Below are 20,258 nucleotides of genomic sequence, written 5' to 3' on the forward strand. Positions count from 1 at the left end.
GCGCGATCCTGGAGTCCCAGAATCGAGTCCCGTGACGGGCTCCCAACTTCTTCCTCTGCCTGTGTCTCTGCATCTCTCTCTCTCTCTCTCTCTCTCTCTCTCTCTCTCTCTCAATATGTCTATCATGAACAAATAAATAAATAAATCTTTAAAAAAAAAACCTAAGTAGTTAGCAAAAGAAAAAAAATCTAAGTGGAAACTTTAGTACTGAAAAATACAATATCAAGAATGAATGGACTTAACATTCAGTGGAGATAACAAAGGAAATAGTAAGTGATTGAAAATGGAGCAATTGAAATTATCCAAAGTGAAGAACAGGGAATAAATAAATAAATAAATAAATAAATAAACAAATTTAAAAATGCATTATAGCAAAATTGTGGTAAGTCAAATATAAAAAGTAAATCTTGAAGACAGCAAAAGAAAAACGATACATTACATAAAGGGAACAATTCCATTTAGGTTTCATTTCCCACTAAAAAACATGGAAGTTGGAAGAGTAGAATATCTTTCAAGTAGAGAAAGAAAGAAAACTGTTGACACAGAATTCACTTCAGTGAAAATATCCTACAAGAATTAAAGTTAGCTCTCCAAACAAATGCTGCCAAGCAGCCATAATGGACACAAGCTGTGTGTGGCCCATCAAGTTGGCCAGGTTATCAAGGTAATGAGCAGGGAGGGTGTAGAGGGAGAGGGAGATAAACCCAAGCAGTCTCTATGCCAAGTCTGAAGCCTGACCCTAGAACCCAAGACCATGACCTAAGCTGAAACCAAGAGTTGGTTGCCTAATTGGCTGAGCCACCCGGGTGCCCCTTGCAAGGTTTAAATAATTTGTGTGAAATAGAACCATGTTAACTGTAAGCTAACCCATTTTGTAAAAAATTAGGGATATGTATTATAATTCCTATGGCAACCACTAAAAGTAATGCAAAGAATAAAAGCTAATGTGACAGGAAAATTAAAATTAAATCTTAAAAAAAGTTGAAAAAATAAAAAAAATAGGATTGGAGGAACAGTAGAACAAAACAAAAACCAGAGGAAAAATATAAAAAAACAAATCTAAATGGTAGCTCCAAATCAAACCCTACCAATAATTATATTAAATATTAATGTACTAAAATACTCCATTTAAAAGATATAGATTATCATATTGAAGACAATAGGATCCAATTATATGTTGTCCATAAGAGACACACATTCTAAAGACAGATATGTTGAAAGTAAATGAATGAAAAAAATACAATGTGAACACTAAGATGGAAAGCTTAAGTGGCTACATTAATATCAGAAAAAGGAGAATTCAAGACAAAGGGTATTACTAGAGCCAAAGGGAAACATTTCACAATGATAAGAAGGGTCATTTCACTATGACTTTACTTGAAAATATATATATGCCTATAAAAAAGCTTCAATATAGATGCAACAAAATAGATGGAATTAAAGAGAGAAATAGAAAATTCCACAGTCATTGGTAATTTTATCATCTCTCCCCAGCAATTGATAAAATGAGATCAAGAAATCAATAAAAAACTGATTTGGACAACAATGTCAATCACTGTGGTTGCATTGTTATTTATAGAATATTACACTGAATGATGACAGAATATATATTCCTTTCAAGGGTACGTGGTGTGTTTGCCAGGACAGATCATAAGGTGGGTCATAAAGCAAATTTTAAATTTAAAAAGGTTGACATCATAGCCTTTTGGCTTTCAGCTGGGAGGGGGTGAAGGAGCAACTGTCTTTAGTGCTCCCAAATCTGGGTTCATCTAACACCAGCCACCTCCACCATGTCACCTAAATTCAATACCAACCATATTAAAATCATATACCTGAGGTGCGCTGGTGAGGAAGTCAGTGCCATGTCTACTCTGGTCCCCAAGATAAGTCCCTTGGGTCTATATCCAAAAGTTTGGTGATGACATTGGAAGGGTCTGAGGATTACAGTGAAACTGACCATTATGAACAGATAGGCCCAGATTGAAGTGGTACCTTCTGTCTCCACCCTGATTAATAAAGCCCTCAAGGAATCACCAAAAGACAGAAGGAAGCAGAAAAACATTAAGCACGGTGGAAATCTCACTTTTGATGAGATCGTCAACATTGTCTGACAGATGTGGCACTGATCTTTAGCCAGAGAACTCTCTGGAACCATTAAAAACATTCTGAGGACTGCCCAGGCTGTGGGCTGTAGTGTTGTTGGTTGCTGTCCTCATGACATCACAGATGACATCAATAGTGGTGCAGTGGAATGCCTAGTTAGTTTAGAACTACAAAGGAAAATATTTCAATAAAGGATCATTTGACAACAACAACAACAACAAAGATTGACATCATAGAGAATATGTTCTCTGATTACGGTGAAATTAAATTAGAAATCAATAGAGCCTAGGTGGCTCAGTCAGTTAAGTGTCTGCCTTCGGCTCAGGTCACAATCCCAGGGTCTTGCTTCTCTCTCTCCCTCTCCTGCTCCCCCTGCTTGTTCTCTCTCTCTCTCTCTCTCTCTCTCTTTCTGTCAAATAAATAAATAAAATCTTTAAAAAAAATCAAGATAATTAGGAAAACTCCATATATTTGGCAATTGAATACCACAGTTCTAAATAATCCAATAATTAGAGAAGTCATAGTAGAAATTAGAAGACATTTTGAATTAAATGATAATGGAAATGTAACACATTGAAATTTGTGGGCTGCTACTAAAGCAGTGCTGATTGTAGGACTGGAACAGGGGATATACAAGATGAACCTAGAACATCTTTCACTAGAGAGTAAGGAAATGCTCAAAAATCAGGATAGGGGCAGGTGGAAGGGATACAGGAAGAAACTAAAAAAGCTCCCATGTCCAAAGCTGGGACAATCTGAGATACAAAACCAGTAATGCAGTATTAGATTATGGCCAAAATATAAAATAAATATCCATGAATCTGTGTTGATATAAATCAATGACTGAATAAATAAATGTGGGAGAAGAGACAAGTCTTCTGTACAGAAGAATTCCAGATAAATTATATGAATGCTACCCCCAGCCCCTTGAGTATGAGCTGTCGAATAAAGTATGGAAAGGGATTGTAAGAGAGGAAGATGGGGTGCAACTTTAGTGGAAAAACCTGACAATCACAACCCCAGATAACTGATCAAGATTAACATTGTCATTGATAAGCCATGCTGATAAAAACCCTTGATATGACGTGATGAGAATGGCACTTTACCTTTGTGATCTTTCTTCTCAAAATCCATAACAACCACTCTAGCCTGAAAAAGACAAGCTGAGAGATAGTCTACAATATACCTTACTGGTATTCCTCAAAACAGTCAAGGTCATCAAAAGCAAAGAATCTGAGAAGCTAAGTCAGGAGGATGACTAAATACAATGGAATATCCTGGATGGGATTCTGGAAAATGAAAGGATCTTAGGGAAAAACTTGTGAAATCCAAAGAAAGTGTTGATTCACTTAATAATGATACACTCATGTTGATACCTTAGTTGTGACATCTACCATAGCAATGTGAAGTGTAAATAAGTAGTTGGCAACAGGGTGAGGGGTATATGGAAACTCTGTACTATGTTTGCAACTTTTCTTTAAGTCTAAAAATATTCTAAAATTAGTAATTTATTCAAAAAATTATGGGATGGACCTAGAGCAATGTGGAAAGGGAGATGTATAGGCCTAATGCTCATATCAGGAAAAAAATACCCTAAAATTACTTACCTAACTTCATCACTTTAGATGTTAGCAAATGAGAAATTAAGCCCAAAGTAAATAGAAGGAAGGAAATAATAAAGACCAGAACTCAGCGAAATAGAAAATGAACAATGAGAAAATAAAAATAAAAAAGCTGGTTCTTTGAAATTATCAGTAAAATTTGTGGGACTATCATCAAACTGATCAAGACAAGAAGAGATAAGATACAAATTAACAATATGAGGAATGAAAGAAAAAATATTACTATAGACTGTGTAGTCATGAAAAGAATAATAAGGATATATTGAGGACAACTTTAAGTCGGTAGATGTGACTACCTAGATGAAATGGACACATTCCTTGAAAGACCAAAATTGCCAAAAGTGATTTAGAAAGAAGCAGAAAACTTTAATAGGCCTATATAAAATACAGAAATTGAATTCATAGTTAAAACTTCATCTACAAAGATAACTTCAAGTCCAGATGGCTTCACTGGTGAATTCTATGAAACATTTAAAGAAAAAAAAAATCATAGTAGGCCCACAAAAATTCTTTAAGAAAATAGAGGAGGAGGGAACACTTCCCAACTTATTTTATGAGGCTGGTATAACCCTGATTCCAAAACCAGATAAAGACATTACAAAAAAAAGAACTATAGAGCAACATCCCCCATGAATAGAAGCATAAAAATCCTTCATAAAATATTAGCAAATAAAACCATTGACATATAAAAAAAGGTAATACATCATGACCAAGTGGAATTTATTCCAGGAATGCAAGATGGGCTTAACATTTCAAAATCAATCAGTGTAACTCAACAAATTAACAGAATAAAGAAGGAAAACAATATGATCATTTCAATAGATGCAGAAAAGCTTTTGTCAAGTTGGATACCCTTCCATAAATAACACACACACACACACACACACACACACACAAACATTCAGCAAATTAGGAATAGGAGGGAACTTTTTCAACCTAATTGAAGAGATCTTTTAAAACCTACATTTTACTCCAAGGTGGAAAGTTTGGTGATTTCTCCCTTAAAAGCAAAGATAACTTCTCTCACCACTAGTATTTAGCATTGTCCCAGAGGTTGTAGCCAGTGTAAAATATGTCAATGAAAAGAAATAAAATGCATGTATATTGGACAAGGAGTAGTGAAACTTTCTTTGAAGATAACATAATTATATATGAGGGAAATCCCAAAGATTCTACAGAAGAGCTACTAGAACTAACACATAAATTTAGCAAGATCTCAGGATATAAGGTCAATATATGGAAATTAATCTTTTTTTATAAAAGGCTCCATACTGAGGCTCCACTCCACACTCAGTATGGAGCCCAATGTGGATTTTTTTTTCCTTAAAGAAGTCTCCACACCCAGTGTGGAACCAGATGTGGAGGCCCAAATTCACAACCCTAAGATCAAGACTTGAGCTGAAATCAAGAGTTGGATGATTAACCGACTGAGCCCCCCAGGGACCCCTAATCTTATTTTTATATACTAGCAATGGAAATTTAGAAAAAAAATTTTAAATCTTTATTTGCAATAACATGAAAAATACTTAGAAATAGATTTAACAAAAGATGTGTAAGATCTGTATGCTGAAAACTAGAAGCCATTACAAAGGAAGACTTAATTAAATGGCTTCTATGTTAATGGATTATGTGTTAATGAATTGGAATATTCAATATGATTAAGATGGTAATTCTCCCCAAACTGACCTGTAGATTCAAGCAATCCAAGCAATCAAGCAAGAAGGTATTTTTGAAAAAACTAATATGCTGATGCTAAAATTATATGAAAAAGACAAAATGCGTAGAGTAGCCAAAGTAGTTATGAAAAAGAAGGACAAAGTTGGATGACTTACATTATCTGATTTTAAAACTTGTCATGACTCATAGTGATCAAGATATATGGTATTGAAATAAATATAGACAGATCAGTGGAATGGATTAGAGAGTCAGAAATAGACTCCCAGGGCAGCCCCGGTGGCGCAGCGGTTTAGCGCCGCCTGCAGCCCAGGGTGTGATTCTGGAGACCCCGGATCGAGTCCCACATCCGGCTCCTTGCTTGGAGCCTGCTTCTCCCTCTGTGTCTCTGCTTCTCTCTCTCTGTGTCTTTCATGAATAAATAAATAAAATCTTTAGAAAAAAAAAAGAAATAGACTCCCATATCATATATAGTCAATTGATCTGTTTAAAAGAGAGAGAGAGAGAAAGAAAGACTAAGGGCACCTGGGTGGTGTAATTGGTTAAAAGTCTGACTCTTGGTTTTGGCTCTCAGAGTCCTGGGGTCTAGCCCCACAGTGCACTCCCCTCACTCAGCTCAGGGTATGCTTGGGATTCTCTCTCCTTCTGTCCCTCCTGCTCCTGCTCTCTCTCTCTCTCAGATAAATAAATAAATCTTTTTTAAAAATAGACTTTTTTTTTCTCTTTTTTATAAATAGATTTTATTTTTTAGAGTGGTTTTAGGTTCATAGCAAAAGTGAGTGGATAGTAAAAAAAGTTCCCATATATATCCTACTCTGACAGGTACACAGCCTAACCTACTATGAACATCTTGTACCAGAGAGGTACATTTGTTGGAACTGACTTGATCAGTTCATTTGTTAGAACTACATTGATCTCATCATTGTCACCCAAAGATCATAGTTTACATTAGGTCTTACCCTTGGTGTTGAACATTCTATAGATTCTGACAAATGTGAGGCAAGTATCCAACAATATCATAAAGAATAGTTCCAGGATCCCTGGGTGGCTCAGCGGTTTAGCGCCTGCCTTTGGCCTAGGATGTGATCCTGGAGTCCCAGGATCGAGTCCCACGTCAGGCTCCTCGCATGGAGCCTGCTTCTCCCTCTGCCTGTGTCTCTGCCTCTCTCTCATGAATAAATAAATAAAATCTTAAAAGAATAAAAGAAGAATAGTTCCGCTGTCTTAAGGATGATCAATTGATTTTTTACAAAGGTGGCAAGGCAAGACACTTTGAAAAAAATAGTCTGGGCTGCTGGGACCACTGAATATCTGCATTTAAAAAACTAAACCTTGTTCCTTACCTTAAAATGTGCAGAAATATTGACTCAAAATGAGTAGAGCTAAACATGAAATGACAACTAGAAGAAAATATAAAAAAAAATCTTCATTGCCTTAGGTTAAGCAAAAAATTTCATAAAGATCCAGAAAGTACACATCAGTTAATAAAATTAGCTTCACTAAAATTGAAACCTTTGGGGTACCTGGTTGGCTCAGTTGGTAGAGCGTACAACTCTTGATCTTGGGGTCATGAGTTTGAGCCCCACATTGGGTATAGAGATTACTTTAAAAATAAAATCTTCTAAAAAATGAAATTAAAACCTCTTACCTTTCAAAAGACACAAGTAAGACAACAAAAGACATGTCACTGAGAAAACAATATTTGCAAAGCATACTTATGAATAGGATTTGTATCCAAAATACATAAGAGAACTCTTATAACTCAGTAAGCAACCAGTAAAAAATGGGCAATTTGAATACATCCTTTTCAAAAGAAGATGTAAGAAAGGTCAGCTAGGATGCCTGGGTGGCTCAGCTGCTGAAAGTCTGCCTTCGGCTCAGGTCATGATCCCGGGGTCCCGGGATCGAGTCCTACATTGGGCTTACTGCATGGTGCCTACTTCTCCCTCAGCCTGTGTTCTCTGCCTCTCTTTCTCTAATGAATAAATAAAATCTTAAAAAAAAAAAGTCAGCAAATATATGAAAAGATGCATTGCTAGTTAGGACATAACTTCATAGTAAGCGCCAACAAGATATTCTTGCACACCCACTAAAATAGGTCAGGTTAAAAAGACCAATAAGGCCTAGTGTTGGTGAGGATGTGGAATAACCAGAGCTCTTTCACATTGTCAGAGGGAACACAAAATCTTTTTTTAAAAAGATTTTATTTATTTACTCATGACACACACAGAAAGGGGGAGAGACATAGGCAGAGGGAGAACAGGTTCTCTGCGGGGAGCCTGATATGGGGCTTGATCCCAGGATGCTGGGATCATGACCTGAGCAGAAGGCACACCCAGCCACTGAGCTGCGGGGAGCCTGATATGGGGCTTGATCCCAGGATGCTGGGATCATGACCTGAGCAGAAGGCACACCCAGCCACTGAGCCGCCCAGGTGCCCCAGGGATCACAAAATCTTACAGCCACTTCAGAAAACAGTTTGGCAGTGTCTTATCAAATTAAACAGACACTCACCCTATGACCTGGCAATCCCACTCCCAGATATTTACCCAAGAGAAATAAACACGTATGTCCACACAAGGACTTGTACCTGAATGTTCATAGAAACTGTATTCAAAATAATTTAAAATGGGAAAGAAATCAAACGTCTATCTACTGGTGAGTGGGTAAGCAGCTTGGGGAATATCCACATGCTACTCAGCACTAAAAAGGATGAAACGTGAATCCATGCATTGTGGACAAATCTCAAAAGCATCACGGTAAGTGAAAGAAGGCAAAATCAAAGACCACATGCTGCCTCATTACATTTATATGGAATTTTAGAAAAGGGGAAACTAGTGACAGAAAACCCATCAGCGGTTGCCTGGGGCAAGTGTCAGGCAGGAAGGTATTCAACAGTTGGTTGCATGAGAGAAATTTTCGTGGTGCTGGAAACATCTACATCTTGAGTGTGGTCATATTTATAGGACTATGTCCAGTTACTCAATTTTCATCAAACTTTACACTTAACATGGGTGAATTTCATGGTATAAAATTATACCTAGTTGCAGTGTGCTGAACAGATTTTGCCAAACAGGAGCAAGAGTGAGCGCCTGGAGGCCAGTTGGGAGGCGAAGGTGTCTCCTTATTTCCCACCCTTCAAACAGCATCCCTTTTCAATTGCTTTGTGGCTGGAGAGTTTGACAGAGCAGGCTTGGGGGACCTGGTTATTTTCCAGCTCACTATGATACAAAGGATCAAATCACCACCGCTGCTCTGGCCACTATCTCTGTCTCTGGCTGGTTCCCAAGGATGTTATTGGGTTAACTGAGATCTTGTCTACAAAGCAATCCCACTTCCATGGAGACCAATATCCACTAAAGCCCAAGGAGGTTACAGGGTTCATCCCCTGCAACTTGATTTCTCTCGGCCTCTGTTTTTTTTTGTCCGTGAAGGGAAGGGCTTAACTATGTGGCCTCTAAAGACCCCATGAGCCCTAACAGCTTGTGATTTAAAGTACAATGCAGACTTGATTTCAGTTTTTATTTATAGTCTTCATATGGATGCTCCTTAGCAGGAATGCCCTCACCTCCTCAGCACCTGATTGCATCTTCCCAGCAGCGGTCAAGAGCCAGCTTAAGTTTTCTTCGAACCCCATGAAGCCCCTTCTTACTAGTCTAAGTCCTGCTGATCTGGCCTCCTATTGCAGTTATGTCTCTTCTGAATAATTTAACACTTATTTGCACTGTGACACACTTTGGGCTGTTATTTTATATATAATATTGGTCCTTTCTCCTCAACCCGTTTGCAAAAGCCTTGAGGGTCTTATATTTCTCAGATTTTCCTCTTCCCTGACACCCCTGCCCAACACACACACACACACACACACACACACACACACACACGGACGCACTTAATGCTCACAAGTTGCTGTAAGCTTTGAGCATTAGGTACATACTCAATACGGTCGGTCTTGTTAGGTTACTGTGGCTCTCCATCTGCTTCTAGAACTTGCTTTTCTTCATTTCTGCTGAACTGTCTTGCCTTCTGGGCTAACCCCCTGTTCTTGTGGAAGGGACTGAGCTGGCAACCTGCAGCTAGTTCGCAGAAATCATTAGGAAGCAGAAATCCTCTCTGGCTGCCCAGATGCCACCCACAGTCCTTATTGTTCCAAATTTCACTGGAAGTTGACAGTATGTATACTCGGAAGTCTTCCCACCAAACAGATGCCTGGCTGAAAGTGGGGGAAGAAGAGATCTAAATGAGAGGACTTTTTTCCGTGTTCTCTCAGAGATGATCACTGACCTGATAGCATGGTTTCTTTTGGACGTAGACCAATTTCTATTTGGTCTTAAGCACATGGGCCCCAGACACATGTAGAGCAAGGCTCATTTCCAGGGTTTTATAGAAATAAAACTAATTTACCATATGTTGAGATGTATGGTTTTAGAAGTCAGCTAGCCTTAGGGTCAAGTCCTGGACCTGCCCCCTAATAGCTGTGTGACTTTGGTCTAAGGACAGAACCTCTCTGTGCCCCGGCTTCTGTATCTTTAAGGTCTGTGAGAAAAACAGAGAACATGACACATGTACGGTGCTTCGTGTAGGGGCTGGTGTGTATTTAATAACTCAACAAATGGTACTCGTTATGCTTTTTTGTGTCATGCCCAAAATGCAAGATGCAAAGCATAACTGTTCCCCTTTTCCACAGGAGAGGCTTTGAGCAGGAGTGTGCCCCGGAGTGGAGGCTGGTGGGACACACTCTCTGATTCCCATCGAGTTGCTCTCCAGGCCCTTTTTGGGAAGTTCTGCCTGCAGCTGGCAGCTGTGGTATTCTGGGCGGGTCCCTGCAGGCTTCAAAGGCACAGCCCTTCCTTTTGAAGGGGAGTATTTGCAGCTCATTAGCTCTGTGGCAGAGACCACCAACCAAAGCAAATAAGGGTTCTGGTTTAGCCTGCCCAAGATCCCCCCAAAGACCTCTGCAACCTTTTAGAGAAGGTAAGTTTGCTTCCCTTAGACTGGCACAGCCAGGAGAGGCTGGCTGTAGAATGAAAAGGTATGAGCGCATTCTGGGCGATGGCTCTCCATGACAAAGAGGAAGTTTCAGACACTGCTGAATGATCCAACTTCATTGGCCTATCACAGTGTCATGAACATCTGGACACTTTGGAAAAAAAATTGATGATGTTGGTGCCATAACATCATTCCCCAAAGAACTCTCAGACAAGATTCACATCAGAGATCAAGACAAATATCCCCCTGCTGTGCTAACCACACACGAGGCCTTGCTGCTGTCCTGATCTGAGCTCTTGAGTGGAAGGGTGGGGCTTCATGTTTCTAGCACCAGTAGAAACCACGGGCTGGGCCCACAGAGAATACACAATCACGGAAGCTCCAGCCCAGGATCCTGTGTCCAGGCAGAAATGTGTCTAGGTTAACTTAACTGCAATGAGCACACTGAACTGTCTTCTCCAGACCCTTGGAGTGCGGGTGGGAAGAGGAGAGATTTCACAAGTCCCTTGCTCACCACTGTGACATTCTGTAGCCATTTCTCTGCCCCCAGAAGTGTGGGCCAGAACCCTCTTAACTTGGCTTGAGGGGATTGGGCTCTAGGCTGGCCTAAGAGGGAAAAAAGTACACAGTTGACATCAGAATGGGGCAAGAGCACTTTGCACCCTTAAAACACCTTTCCCTGGGTGGAATTTTAAAGCCTTTAATCCTGCAATTAGGGAAGATTGAAAGGCAAGTATCTCTAGGCTGACCTAACACAGGGTTTTAAATTCACACGTAAGTACAAATGGTGGAGTTTAAAGATATTTTCCTCAGGGTAGGTTTTAATGGGCAGGTAAGAGATGGTTAAGGTACTAGGTTTTACAAACCTGGCAGGATGGGACTGTGAGGGACCCAGTACCCACTGGATAGTTCTGCCCAGACCTTTTACTAGGGTGGTGGATTAAGGGCCTGTGTGGACCAGAATGGCCCTTCCTCATTGGAAGTTGATAGGGGGTAGATGTGGATTGATTGGCAAAGTCTGGGGTTGCCATGTGGTGGGTACTTAGTATAGATCCCCCGTGTATGTCTGTCCACAGTGGGCTGACATTCTGGTGAATTCGGAAAGATAGACCTTTGGTCTTCTCTGAGGATGCCAACACTCTCCCTCATGTCCTCAGGAGATTGATGGGGAAGGAGATTAAGGTGGCACAGAGAAAGGGACAGTGTCTGGGGGATGTGAAGAGTAACATTTACTTAGGTACTTGTGAGTGTCAAAGAAGTGGGGTCAGGCTGGAATTAGAGCTGGGCAGGGGAGTGGGGGTGAAGGATGAAGGAAGTAGAAAGAGGGACAAGGAAGCATGAGAATGTCTTTATTTATGTCTTTGGTTGTTTTTTTTTTATTTTTTAAGATTTTATTTATTTATTTGACAGAAAGCAGAAGTCAGCGGAAGAGCAGAGTGAGAGGGAGAAGCAGGCTCCCCACTGAGCAGGGAACCTGATCAGAACTTGATCCCAACACCTTGGGATCATGACCTGAGCCAAAGGCAGACACACTCGACTGAGCCATTTAGGTGCCCAGCAACAGACAATTCTTAATCTTTATCTTGTAACGTCACGAGCATTTGATACAGTTAAGTACTGTCTCTTCCTTCAAATACTGCATTCACTTGCCTTCCAGGATTCCATATTGTTCTGGATTTTCTTCCACTCCGTTGGACACTTTTTGTCTAGTCTATCAATATCCCCCTCTTCTTCATAATGTCTTACTGAAGAAGTAGCCTAAGGTGCCCTGCTCTGTAGGGAGCCCAATGCGGGGCTCCACCCCAGGACCCTGAGATCATGAATTGAGCTGAAGGCAGATGCCTAATGGAATGAGCCACCCAGGCGGCCCTATGACTTTATATTTTAAATAGGAATAAGTACATAAGGAAAAAAGAGAGAGCAAGGGGAGGGAGGCGGGGGCAATGTAAGAGAGACTTCAGACACTGGAAAATGGCCTTTTGATTCTCCATCCTCTCTCTGCGGCCAGGAGAGAGGAACGTGCTTCCTTGTATAGCCATGCAGGTAGATCCCACATGTCACTCCCCACATCCGGGCGCCTTTCTGAAACTGAGCCCATTTTTTGTGTAAATTTTATTTATTCATGAGAGACAGAGAGAGAGAGAGAGAGAGAGAGAGAGAGGCAGAGACACAGGCAGAGGGAGAAGCAGGCTCCATTCAGGGAGCCCAACATGGGACTCAGATCCCAGGTCTCCAGGATCAGGCCCTGGGCTGAAGGAGGCGCTAAACCGCTGAGCCACCCAGGCTCCTCCCCTCCCATCCGCACCCCCTCCCCCCCCCAAGCCCATTTTCTGAAGCTTCTTCTCTTTCTTCTGAGGCTTTGCAGCTAGCCAGCAAGTAGTGAAGGCTCTCTCACTTTTCCTGCCTTCCCCTCTCCACCGCCCTTCTCGTGCCCTTTCCTCCTCCACCCCCCCGCCCTTCCTCTTCTCCCTGGGCAAGCCTGGCCTCCCGCCTTAGAGGGCAGACAGGGTGATGCCCAGCAGCCCACGGCTGTGGCGAAGAGCGGCAGGCGCCCTAGCCAAGTGGCCCAAACTAATGAATTCAAGACCTGCTGGGCTGGCCCACAGACTTTGCCAGGCCTCGGCCTTGCAGGGAAAAGCAGAAAACTGACCCCTTGTCGGGAAGATTTACAAGCCAAGGCATTGTTGCATCAGGCAAATAATTACTCGGAAAACTACATTTTGTTGCAATAAAGGACACTCAAAGAAATCACTTAATTCCTTGGTGCTGCCTCCCGATGGCAGCTTTGCTTTCCCGAAGCCACTGGCCCCTTCCTCACTGTGTCTCGCTTGCCTGCAGGGAACAGGGTTCAGCAGCTTGGAAACCCCATGAGCAGGCCATAGGGCTGCCTCTGGAGGATGAGATGCCCCTTCAGGAAGGGGAGCTTGGCAGGAGCAGAAAACTCAAGCCGGGGCATGACTCTGGTGTGTACCCTTCACCCCTCCATCAAAAGTGCTCTGGAATTCCCTCCTGCTGGGGTGGGGCGCCGGGCAGCAGCCTCCGGCCTCCAAGAGGGAGTTCCTGGCACGACCTGCCTGCCTGGCTACGTGATCCAGAGCCACCCAGCGCTGCCCAGCTCCAGAATCCCAGCTCGTTAGGGGCAGCCGCAAAACACAGTCCCCCCCAAAGTGGCCACAAGTCTTGGCGAGCTCTCTGTGGGACTTGATGACTGTTTTCAAGTCCTTAAAAGCTATCATTTGGAAGAGAGAGAGATTTATTCGGTGTGGGGCCAGAGGAGAAAATTAAGGCCAAAAGAGGGAGTTGTAAGAAAACAGTCAGGGCTTAGTAGAAAGCAGCAGAGCATTGTTGCTGGTGTTGTTGGGCAGGGGGACATGTTGCCCTGAGAGCCAGGGAGGCCCCCAGACCTGGAGGTGGTCAAACAGAGGGAATTCGGAGATGGGTGTCTCTCCATGTGCTACTGGAAGAAAGGTACTGTTTTTCTTAGGTCTATAGACAGTGCCTGGTGTGTACATAGCAGGTACTCAGTGTTTGTCAAATGGATTAATGATTGCAAACCATAGGGCAGAAAGTCGTGCTAAGTAGTATAAGGTCTTTTACAACAGTGACTCTCTGGGAGTCTCTGGATGTTTTCTCACTTTTCAGAGGCCAGAAATAGGATAAAGTGTGGAATCTGAGAGAGCTAGGTGCACACGTGGAGCTCACTGGTGGCTATGGTAGGAACAGGAGTGAGGCTGTAGGGCTCCTTTCTTGTGGCTTAAAACACTGGCCTGGGTTCTAGCAGGATCCAGGAACCACATGAAGGGCTGGAGCAGTGAGCTCTTTCCTTCTTAGCTTTGACCATAACTCCCCACACTGCTCCTAGGGAAGCCTGGTGCCCTGTGAGCCCTCTCCCCACCACCAAAGGGGAGTTTCAGCATAATAGATGGAGCAGGGCTGTGTGTCCCTACTGCCTAGTACAGGAGAGCTGCTTTGCTTTTCTGTGTTTGATATAGTGGAGTCCCCTACAATATTTTTTGAAGAAAGGATTACATGCTGAAAAGTGGAAAATCATAGGCCCATAGGATTCATGCACTTATTGAGCACCTATGATATACCAGACATTGTTCTGGGTACTGAGGCTACAGCAGTGAAACACATGAACAAAAATCCCTGCCCTCAGGAGCTTGTATTCCAATGGAGGCAGATAAACAGGATAGTAGAGGGTGTTAGAAGGTGTCAAGGTTGGGATGCCTGGGTGGCTCAGTGGTTAAGCATCTGCCTCTGGCTCAAGGTGTGATCCTGGGGTCGTATCAGGGTCCCCACAGGGAGCCTTCTTCTCCCTCTGCCTGTCTCTGTCTCTCTGTATGTCTTTTATGAATAAATAAATACAATTTTTTAAAAAGTGCTAAGTGCTGTGGAGAAAATCAAAGCAGGGAGAGGCAATAGGAACTGTGGAGAACTGCAATTTTGAATTAGGCAGTCAGACAAAGCCTCACTGAAGAGATGACATCTGAACAAGTGAGCGAGCAAAGACTTGAGGGAGGTGAGTGAGCCATGTGGGAAGTGCATTCCAGGCTGAGGACCAGCTGGTGTGTTGGCCCGTCTGGTGTGTTGAAGAACAAGGAGGCTGGTGCGGATGAAGGAGCAGGGTGTGGTGGGCAGCTTTCACGGTGGCTCCCAGTGACCTCTGCCTCCTGGGATTCATGCTTTAGTATAATTCACTGCCCTTGAGTGTGGGCTGGACCTAGTGATTTGCTTCCAACAGATATAATACAGCAAAATTGATGGGCTGTCATTTCTGGGCATAGTTTACCAAAAGACTCTGCCTTCTGCCTTGCACGCCTCCTCCTATTGTCTCATTTGTGTGCACCTGGTATGTTGTGAGCTAGCTGCTTAATGGAGAGGCCTGCACAACACAGAAGACCAAGGGGCCTGCGGCCAATAGCCAGCGAGCAGCTGAGGCCCTCAGGCCCATAGCCCACAAGGAACAGAGTCCTGCCGACTTCAAGGTGAGTGAGCTTGGAAGTGGGTTCTCACCCAGGTGAACCTCGAGACAACTACATTTCCAGTCAATACTTTGATTGCAGCCCTGTGAGAGGCCCAGAGCCCTCGGATGTACCTCCACCGCATCCTGCCTCCTGACTGGAAACTGTGAGATAATACATGTTTCCTCTGCTAAGCCACTAAGTTGGGAGGTAATTTATTATGCAGTCATAGATAACTAATACCCAAGGGGAGGTTAGTAAGAGATGAGCTCACAGAGCTAATGGGAGCCAGATCATTTTGAGTTCGTTGGTCAGAAAAGCCCTTTGGCATTTCCTTGAGGGAGGTGAGAAGCCATTGAAAAGTTTTAAGGATAGGACGGATGTAATCTGACTTAAAAATTTTTAAAGAAGATCATTTTGGCTGTTGCCTGGAGAATAGACTTGGAAGAAGGGCAAATATGGAAGCAGAGAGACCTGTTAGCAGGCCATGGCCTGCTAATAATCCAGGTCAGAGGAGATGATGGCTTGGATCATGACAGTAGCAGTCGTGGTAATGGGAAGTGGTCAGAATCTGAATTTATCTTGAAGGAGAGCCAGAAGGATGTGATATGTGAGAGGGAGCATGAGTCAAGAAGACTCTAAGTGTTTTGATGGAACAGATGGATTAAATGAGGTGGAGAAGACTTGTGGAAGATCGAGTTTGGGGAAATAAGTTCTCAATGCCTACTGGATATCCAGATGGTGATATAAGTACACTGTTGGCTATTTAGGTCAAGAACTTAGGGGAGAAGTCTAAGCTGGAGATGTAAAGTTGGAAGTTATTGGCAAACATATTTCAAATCATGAGACTGGATGAGATCACAGAGGTGTAGGGAGAAAAGTGAAGAGGTGTACCATATGATCACCAACCCCACTTCTGGGTATATACCCAAAGGAAAGCCAGGTCTGGAAGGGATATTTGCATACCCATGTTTATAGTAACATTTCCAATAATCATGAGGGGGAAACAACCCCAGTGTCCATCGATGAATGAATGGGTAAATAAAGTATGGAATATACATAAAGTGGAATATTATTCAGCCTAAAAAGGGAAGAAGATCTTGTTCTTGCTATAACATGGATGAACCTACAGGACATTATGTGAAGTAATATAAGCCAGTCACAAAAAGACAAATACGGTACAATTCCACTTATATATATGAAGTACCTAAAGTAGTCCAATCCATAGAGACAGAAGGTGGAATGGTGGGTTGCCTGGGTCTGGGTAGAGGAATGGAGAGTTGTTGTTTAAGGGGTATAGAGTTTCAGATCTGCAAGATGAAAAGAGTTCTAGAGATTGCTTATATGACACCATGAGTGTGACTGTACTTAACTGTATACTTAAAAATGATTAAGATGGCAAATTTTACGCTATATATGTTTTACTACAGTTAAAATCCTTTTAATGTTACAATAAACAAATACTAGCTTCAAAAAAAAAGTGAGGAGGTTCAAGTCAGGGTCCTGGGGTACTTCAGCAGAGGGCAATCAGGGAGCTGGGGAGGAAGTAGAAAAGGCTGATGACAAGGGGGCACTTCATGAGATAGGACGACAACCAGGAGAGGGTGGTATCTAGAAGCCAAGTAAAGAAAATGCTTTGAGGTAAAGGGAGTCAAGAAAGATAAACATTGGATTGAACATTGTGGGGAGCCATTAGTGACCTTGGCAAGAATAGTCTCATTGGGATGGTAGGGATGGGAGCTGGAATGAATAGGTTGAGAGGAGAACTGGGGACAGGGAGCACGTCTCACTCCTGCCCTCATCATCCCAAGGAGAGGGAGTTTCTACCTCATCCCGGCCCCCCACCAGAGTTCTTTATCATGCCTTCCTGATTTCTGTGTCTACCATGAATTGCTGTGTTACCTCTCTTTCTGGAAGGAAAACTACCTGAGAGGAGGATTCACACCTGGTGCTTCATCATCACCATCATGGATGCTGACACATCGTGAGAGCTCCCTGCGAGCAGCACTGTACCAAGTGCACCATCTCAACGAGGCTAACATGTGATTTTACAGAGGAGTCAGTAGAGGCTTGGAATAGCTTATCTGAGTCACAGAGACAGAGGGTGATTCACAGGGGCATCTGCAAGCTGGCGGCCAGGGCTCCGAACTGGGGCTCAGTACTGCCCCTGCAACCATCTCTTATTTCCGCGGCCCACCCAACACGCAGGCAACCTCCTGCCCTCCTGTACAGTCGGATCCCAAGAAAGAAAGGCCGCCCCAGGAAGAGCGGCTCTGCACCTGTAGCCCATGTCTCCTCTGGGCTGGGAGGAGAGAGCAGGGAGAGAGCAAAATGGCACTGCCGGGCCTGCTGTGGAAGCCGAGGGCCTTGGGGCCTTCCTCCTGGAAGAGGAGGAGGAACGAAAGGAAGGGAGGTGAGGGACAGGAACAGAAAGAAGAAAGAAAGGAGAGAAAGCAGAGAAGAGGAAGTGGGGAGAAAGCAGCTGAGGAGAACCAGGATGGCTGGGGTATGAGCTGGGAAGGAGCAGGGGAGAAGGCAGAGTGACCAACAGCCATTCCTTGGGCCCTGCGACCGCACTCCAGGTGGGATGCTTTCACTCCTCCAGGGCCTCATTTTGTAGGACGGGGGGAAAGCGGGCCCCCTGTCCACCCCACTGGCTTCCCAGGGCCTCATTCTGCAGGACAGTGGCAGAGCGGGCGCCCTGGCCACCCCATGAGCTTGGTGGATGTGCACAGGTCGGTGAGAGGAGAGGAGCTGGGCAGGAGGCAGCACCGTGGTCTCTGGCTGTGGAGAGCACACTCTGTCCTAAGGGGCTGGCCTGGGACAGACTTGCCTCTGCCTCACACAGTCCTGCCTCCCCAGGCTCCATCCAGCGTGTGCCGGGTGTAGTCCTCACGACAATTGTGTCTAGTAGTTGACTTTAAAAGCTGTAAAATGATGCCATTGTGGAGAATGTGCTGTTACAGAACAATTGTTTCTCCCTGGCATCCCACTCAGTCATGTCCTTTTGATAGGTCATGTCTCTGACCCGGGCTTCTCAGGTTCTCTCTTGAGAGCAACTTATGACTAGGGAAGGAGCCATGCTGGCACCTGACAATGAGGAATGGGACAACAGTACAGCTGGCATAGTGTCAGGAACACACCCATCCTGAAGGCCTCCAGGGCCCCTGCACAGTCAGGCTGCTCTAGAGGTGGGAGCTCTCAAGTACTCTAGGACTCTGGTGGCAGGCCTTGGCCTTCATCCTGGACCAGGGATACTTGGGGGCCTCCTAGAACGGAGGAAGCTATCTAAGCTTCTCCTAGGGCTCTGGTCTCTGAGGTGTGGAGAGCTGAGCTGGCCAAGATTCATCTGAGTTAGGCTCCAGGGGAAAACATCCTGGCTCTGCTCTACCCCTGGGCCCATGGCCTAAGGCAGTGAAAGGGATGGGGAACGTCCTAGGGCAGGGCACTGCCTTCCACACAGGAGATTTGATTTCAGGCCTGGGCCATTAAGGGAATGCCATGGCAAAAAAAGAGAGTTTGGCAGGTTTTTAAAGAGCTAAAATAATTGGCCAGCCACGCCAACAGCTCATTAGTTCAGGCAGGATGCTTCAGTGCAGACAGACTGCTTTGCACCCTGGGCAAAGGGTGCCCTGATTTCTGCTTGCCAGCTGGGAAGGGGTGCCTACCCATGGGCTTGCCTTGGCAACTGGCTTCTTATCCAGCCAAGGAGATGAAGTAGATGGCCATTCATCAGCATGATGGGCACCTCAGCACTGAAACGCCTCCAGATTTCACACTCTTGGCTTCCAACTATCTGGTGGAAAAGCAGAAGAAATAGAAAAGCTAAGAGCCCTGGCTGGTGGCTGGAATCCTATCCCCTAAGAGAAGAACAAGAGCCTTAGAAAATGGCTTTATTCACAACTGGAGGAGATCTCCATGGGGTCCAGGAAGTCTTGCCATTTGCAAACACGCCTGCCAGGTTTATGTTCTTGTCATACCACCTTCCAACTGTGAACTCTGTGTTTAGAGTCAGAAGTCCCGTTCTTCCTGTTCACTAGAGGTGGGACCTTAGGAAGGCCTGTGAGCATTTCTGGACCTTTTTTCCTCACCTGTATGTTGGAATTGTGATTTTTACAAGATCATGTGAATGAAAGTGCTTTATAAGTAAGGAATCAATAAGTAAGGAACTCATAAACACGGGTAAAGTTACTGAATGTCATAATGGGGGCCTCATAAAATCTGATTAATCAGATCTGGCTACCAGGAATATTTTACGAGTCAGAAATAGAGGAGACATCTCTGGGACTAGTAGTTACGTCTCCCCTGGAGAGTAGGATGTAAGACCTCAGAGACCTCACCCAGAGTGGGAAGATGTCTCAACACAGGAAGAGGAGACTGTCCAGGGTTTGTTTGTCTACTATTTCCATTCCAGGGACCTCCACTTTTCCTGTATAACATTGATCAGAGCATCTGAGGTCTGCTCTGGATGGGTCAACTCTGAGCTCCAGCCTCCAGAGCCATTGGAGGCAGAAAAGAAAGAGCTCACATCTGGGAATTGGAGCAACCCTCAATGACAGTCCAGCAAATTCCAAAGAGGTAGAGCTCAAAGACATATATAAGATCATCAGTCTCAAGGCCAGATACTCCTGAAAGCTTTGAGGCCAATTGCCCCATTGACTCTTGAGGTAATAATCTTGTTAAAGTGCATAAAAGTGCTCAAGATCCAGAGCTTCCTCTTCTTTCCTTCAAAGATAAATCACAAAATTAAATTATCTTGTTTTTCATTTTTAAATTGATCACATGTAAATTCCATGAGAGGCAAATTCTGACTAAGAAGGAAGTTTGGCACTAGGTAGTTACTTAATAAATATTTGTTTAAATGTATTAATGGTATGGCCTTCCATCTTGCTTATTTTTATTATTT

At 43.7% G+C, this 20,258-nt stretch overlaps 1 pseudogene; it reads left to right on the top strand.

Moving 5' to 3' along the window:
- The first annotated feature begins 1,757 nt into the window (after positions 1-1,757).
- Positions 1,758-17,398, top strand: LOC121488696 (annotated as a pseudogene).
- Positions 17,399-20,258: the final 2,860 nt, after the last annotated feature.

Source organism: Vulpes lagopus, chromosome 4 (assembly GCF_018345385.1).
Source record: "Vulpes lagopus strain Blue_001 chromosome 4, ASM1834538v1, whole genome shotgun sequence".
Lineage (NCBI taxonomy): Eukaryota > Metazoa > Chordata > Mammalia > Carnivora > Canidae > Vulpes > Vulpes lagopus.